At 44.6% G+C, this 5914-nt stretch overlaps 1 long non-coding RNA gene across 4 annotated transcripts in view; it reads right to left on the bottom strand.

Annotated features, from left to right (window-relative positions):
- The window catches only part of LOC139826524 (uncharacterized), a 40254-nt gene that overhangs the window by 27223 nt on the left and 7117 nt on the right, over positions 1-5914 (bottom strand). For all 4 annotated transcript variants that reach the window (XR_011736640.1, XR_011736642.1, XR_011736641.1 and 1 more), the window contains exon 2: positions 203-4100. This is a non-coding gene — a long non-coding RNA (uncharacterized lncRNA). The remainder of the gene's footprint in view (positions 1-202; positions 4101-5914) is intronic.

The raw sequence follows: 5914 nt of genomic DNA, 5'->3' as shown, positions 1-5914 counted from the left end.
CCTAATGTCTCCTTAGATGACTGGCTGCAATGGCAGAAGCTAGTCCTCATGCAGCTTTACTAGGACGCACGCAACACAACCACCTCAGTATGCTCTTGTGCCGGGAACACTTCCCTTTCTTTCTTGGTTGGTGATAAGAAAAGTACTACCTCAGTAAGACAAAAAGCACAAATCTCTAATTCTAGCCTGCATGTGCACTTACAGCCGTACTTAGGAAGTCTCCTACAAGCACCTGATTTTCATTTGCAGAAGCATTTCTCTCCAGTGACTGTTCCAACAGCCAAAATCTGCCAGTCTGAGGGGCAGGTGCTGTGAAGTGCTCGTTACTTCTTCAGCCACTACTGGACACCATGGTTAATTCAACAGTTAACCGGAGCAGGCAGCTGCACGTGCACTCGGTCTCTGTAGTCTATCACTTGACCCGTCGTCAAGAACACAACGGTGTTTCTGCATGGGAGCTGTCTCTTCCCTCTGGGACTGGTCTGCATACAAAGTTCTTTACCAAGTTATCCCAAACCCTCAGACTTTTTAACTCCTGGAAAACTCACCAGGTACTTAGCTGTTTTCCTTGGGCATCATTTCTGGCCTATGGCCTTGGGCTGCAGCAAGCTGGCCCCAAAATCTGTAGGCAAATCTGTTTGGTGATATTCTGCATCCAAGACAAACCTACAGAGCATGGTCTGTCCCAGTCTTGTCCTGCAGCTTTCAGGTTCCTGGTAATGGGGACCAGGCTCCAGCCATCTCATCAAAGTGCCTTTGGACACACTACCATCCTAAGGTTTTCACTGTGCTCACCACTATTCTATTTGGTGAGCAGCTTGGTGGAAAGAAAAGAGAGAAGCTAACAGTCCCACTTCTGGTTTGTTGCATATTGAAACATATTCAGTTTTTCACAGTAACAACATTCAAAACACTACTTCTCAGGAGAAAAAGAAAGTCAAAACATGTTCTGATGAATGTGCTACCTCTGATACTGTTGAGCAGGCAGTAGTTTCAGCAGAAAATGTTTCAGGTTTGTGTGGGCAGGGAAAGGACCACTGCAGAGGTGCCCACTGCTACTGTAGGTCTGGGTATATCAAGGACATGCAGTTTTGTCCACACTGGCACTCTGGAACAAAACTCTGCATGTTGAGCAATGCTAGTTTAGAAAACCTGTGCAGTGTAAACTCTGAGAAAACATTGAGAAAACATATGTCAGTTTAATTTTCATGTGGTAGGAACTCCTCTAGCGAAGTATCCTTCATCAGAAACCTCTCAGGTGATGCCTACTGTACAACATCAGTCTGGTGTAAAGTCCCTCAAGAAGGTTTTCAGTGAATCATATCTGAAGAGCTGTGACTGGTCAGACAGGGCATAATCAGTTACAGGCTTTAAAAATCACAATTGGAAGTTAATTAATATAAAGCTACTGGAGAGTGTCCAGAAGGTGGCTACAAAGTTGTTGAAGGGTTTGGAGAGGAAGCCATACAAGGAGCGGTTACAGTCACTTGGTTTGTTCAGCCTGGAGAAGAGACTGACGGGAGAGCTCATGGTGGCTACAGCTTTCCCACGGGAGGAGGAGGACGGGCAGGTGCCAAACTCTTCTCTTTAGTGACCAATGACAGAATCCAAGGGAATGGCAGGAAGATGTGCCAGGGAGGTTTAGGCTGGACATTCGGAAAAGGTTCTTCACCCAGAGGGTGCTGGACACTGGAACAGGCTCCCCAGGGAGGTGTCACGGCCCCAAGCCTGACAGTGTTCAAGAAGAGACTGGACAACACCATCAGACACACGGTGTGAACTGTGGGGTTGTCCTGTGCAGGGACTCAGTGATCTGTGTGGGTCTCTTCCAACTCAGGACATTCTCTGATTCTAACTGAGAGCTAGATGGTGAATTAGCAACTCTGGGAAATTGGCAGCAGGATGCATTCTTGTTTCTTGCTCAGAAGGAGAACTGTAGGTTGGAGCTTCCACATAATTGCTGTTTCTTCCTCATCTATGCTGGGTATGCTCCCTAACATTTTGCTACTGGCTTCCTAAATGGTGGTTAATAGCATTAATTCTGGGTGAGGGAAAGAGACTTCTGCTGATTTCACATCAAAGGCAAACAAGTAAAACTGGTAAGACTTCACTGATAGCTCTCCAAAACACTCAGATCAACACAAAATTTGACTGTGGGCCAAATGTGCTCAGATTATAGCTTCAACTTGCTTTTCTCCTGCTGACTTGCAAACTGCTCATGGGCAGCGGTAGGAAGTCCAGCTGGCAGCCATCTACTAGTAGCTCCTCCAAGGGGCTGATACTGGAGCTGATGACACTGTTTTAATACCTTTAATAATGACCTGGGTGATGGAGTGCATTTCAGTCAGCCAATCCATTGCTAGGGATAAATAAGAAGGAGCAGGGCTGCTCTTCAGAGGGCACTGGACTGAAGAAATGGGCTGACAGAAATCTCATTAAGTTCAACAGAGGCAAAGTCCAAAATGGAACAACTCCATGCAACAGCACAAGCTGGGGACAACTGGGTGGAAAGCGGCTTTGCAAGGGCTTAGGGTCCTGGTGGACAGCAACTCAAACATGGGTCAACAGTATGCACATACTGAGCTGTGTTACACCTGAGTGCAGCCAACAGCTTGAAGGAAATGATTATTCTCTTCTGTTTAGTACTTGTGTGACTTCATTTGGAGTATTGTGTCCAGTTTGGGGCTCGCCAGAACAGGAAAGACTATGACAAACTGCAGCAAGTCCTGGATATGGTTACCAAGATGGTCACGAGGGCTGGAGCACATAATGTATAATGTGAAGCTGAGGGAACTGGGCTTGTTCAGTCTGGAGAAAGAAGGCTGGTGGGAGATCTTACTGATGTCCACAACTGCTGTCTAGATCAGAGGGTGCAGAGAAGACAAGCTCGAGACTCTTCCTGGGTGGTAGGACAGTGACAGATGACAGGCAACAGATAGAAGCTCGGACCCCAGAAAAGCCAAACATTGGAAAAGATGTGGACATACTCAAAACTCCAGGAATGAGGTCACAATCAGTCTAAGCTGGCCGCATTTTGTGGGTGGGCTGGTGGGGTGTGTTGGACCTGATCACATTCAGACCTCCAGCCTACATAATGCTATGATCCCATGACAGAATAAAAATTACTGCAAAATGCCTGCATGTGAGTAAATAAGCCAGAGAAACGCCCTGGCTGTCCTGTGCTCTGACCTGACACGGAATTGTAAGCCTGCACAAAATATGGATACCCTGATACAATTTACTCTCTGCTATGATTAAACTGTGGTTTTCTCTGTATTGCTGGCTTCCAAGTGTGTCCTTCACAATTAAAATACTCTTCCTTATACCGATTATTTTCTAAAGACTTGTTATTTGCTATCTACATTTTCCACTGCTCTGATCCTTCTCACTCTCCATGACCTTTATACTGTCAGCAAGAGTAACCCAGCTGATTAATATACAAATGAGGCTGAGGGGATATGTTATCACTCTCTACAACTACTTGAAAGGAGGTTGTAGCATGGAGGGGGCTGGTCTCCCAGGTAGCAAGCAATAGGACAAGAGGAAATGGACCCAGGTTGTGCCAGGGAAGGCTTAGATTGGATATGAGGAAAAAATTATTCACGGAAAGGGTTGCAAGGCATTGGAACAGGCTGCCCAGGGAGGTGATGGAGTCACCATCCCTGGAGGTGTTTAAAAGATGTATAGATGATGTTCTTAAGAACATGCTTTAGAGGTGTCCTTGGCAGTGCCAGGTTAACAGTTGGACTTGCTGATCTTAAAGGTCTTTTCCAACCAGAAGGATTCTATGTTTCTGTGTTCTTTCGTTCTTCATTCCACAGGACTCTTTATAGGTTAAGCAAAACCTGGACAGTCACATTTCTATTAAGGTTATGCTGGACATCTTTACTCGGTCCTATTCCACCATTACGGTCCTCTGACCAGTTTTCTGTCTGCTTGGACCATGTTTATCTCCAAGTGAAGTACATCCTGGGGCTGGAGGGTGTGGGAAGGTGGAGAGTTCTGTTCCTCTTCAAGAACCACTTCCTGGTTTCAACACTGCAGCTGTACTTTTTCAGAGGATATGCTCCAGTGAATGGCTGCAGCAGGAAATATACAACCTGAAAGGTGATCAAACAAAAAAAAAAAAAAAGAGAATCATACAGATTATGATTCAATAAGAAGGTATTAAATGTTAAAAAGATGGGTTGGTGCACTAACCCTAGACATATGATGTTAGTTCTCACATCCTCATATTTAGGTTTCCCATGCAATCAATTTTGCACTGCTGAGATCCTTTTCTGCCAATAAAAGTCTTTCCTGATTCTCTATAAATCTTTGGAATTTATTTGACTAAATACTCAAAGAAGAGCTAAATGCCATGCCTCAGGTACTTTTATAATCTTCTTGACAAACAGACCAGCAACTAGGGATCAGCAAAACTAAACTCTCAGGTCATGCTCCGTCAAAGCTCACACGTGTTTCACCAAGCAGTTCATGCAGGGTAAAAACTTGAGAGAAATTTGCCATTAGAGGAAAAGAGAATAATGGGCACTGATCTCCAGCTCTAGCAGGCGACTGACAATGACTCTACAAGAAGTACATCTATACAACAGTGAACACATTCTTCTGTGTTGAAACTGCCACAAAAATATTGCTCTAACAATAAATACCTTGCCTAAAAGGTTGGAGTTAAGTGAATAAACTGTGTTCATTTGCATTTACGGCACAGGAAGAGCAAAGGCCCTCAGAAAACTACAGATCCTTTGACTTGTGCACCCCCAAAACGTTAGTGTTAATGACAGACCTTTTCAAGGCATGTACAGGTTCAAAGGAAACAACAGCAGATGAGAGGAACACAGGCTGAAAGCACATAAGAGCCAAGGAAAACAGAATTCAGGAACTCTCACAGCCAGTCAGGAGCATAATTACATATACTGGGAGATTCAAGCACGAACACATAAGGCAAACTATTTGTGCCAAGCCTGAATTGGGTTTGGAGCTGTGATGAAGTTAACACACACAAAGACTGACCCCAAGAAAAGACAACTCTTGCAACAAGCCCATGGCCTGGCAAAGACACGTTGTCAATAAACTGGAAAGTCAAGGGGTGGCTCAAATGTAAAAGTCAAGCCAGGAGTGGGGTCAGGGGCTGGACCAAGGTGAGGGAGGCAGGAAACCCAAGGCCAGGACACAGTGTGGCAGGCCTGGGGCTGCCTCAGGAGGTGGCAAGGGATGCTACAGGATAGCAGCTCCAAGGAAAGAGAAACACACGTTTCACAAAGATGGCTATAACTTTCCTGTACTTGGTAGAAGAGCTCCTACGAGATACGCAACAGACATTTTCTGAATATTAACAGGCAGGTCTCCTGCGACTGAGTGAGCTACTGAACAACACATATTGTCTGGAGTGCTTCAGTTTTCTAGTAAGCTGTAAGGTCATCACTAATATGAGCTCTTAGTACAGAAAATGAGCAAGACAGTGGAGGATTTACTGTAACACGTTTTACCAAGAAATATAACACAATATGTACTACCGTAGAATCAGAGTGGTTGAAGACTGACTTACTGTGGTATCTTCAAATTTGGGCTTTATTCTGTGCATTGGTGTTCACTGAACTCATGGAAAGAGCAAACAAAATTCATGCCTCGCTAGGGAGGTTCCCTGTAATAACAACTTCGGTAGGTGAGGTTACATGCGCTGATTTATTTTCTGAAGCCCGATTTAACAGCTTAAGACCCAAGTCTGTAGCTATGATGGTTGTAATAGATTTTGCTCATGACACCTAATATCTACAGTCATTTGGTGTCCTAGCAAAAACTGACTAGACAGACTTCGAAAGTTCATGAAACTGCCCCTCTTAAAAGTCTAATGCACACCTGAACATACTTGATGTAATTTTTCTTTGGAAATATCAAAAAAGGCAGCAGACAA

Source organism: Patagioenas fasciata, chromosome Z, assembly GCF_037038585.1.
Source record: "Patagioenas fasciata isolate bPatFas1 chromosome Z, bPatFas1.hap1, whole genome shotgun sequence".
Lineage (NCBI taxonomy): Eukaryota > Metazoa > Chordata > Aves > Columbiformes > Columbidae > Patagioenas > Patagioenas fasciata.
Note: the sequence above shows the minus strand (reverse complement) of the source record. Positions and strands in the feature narration are given on the sequence as shown.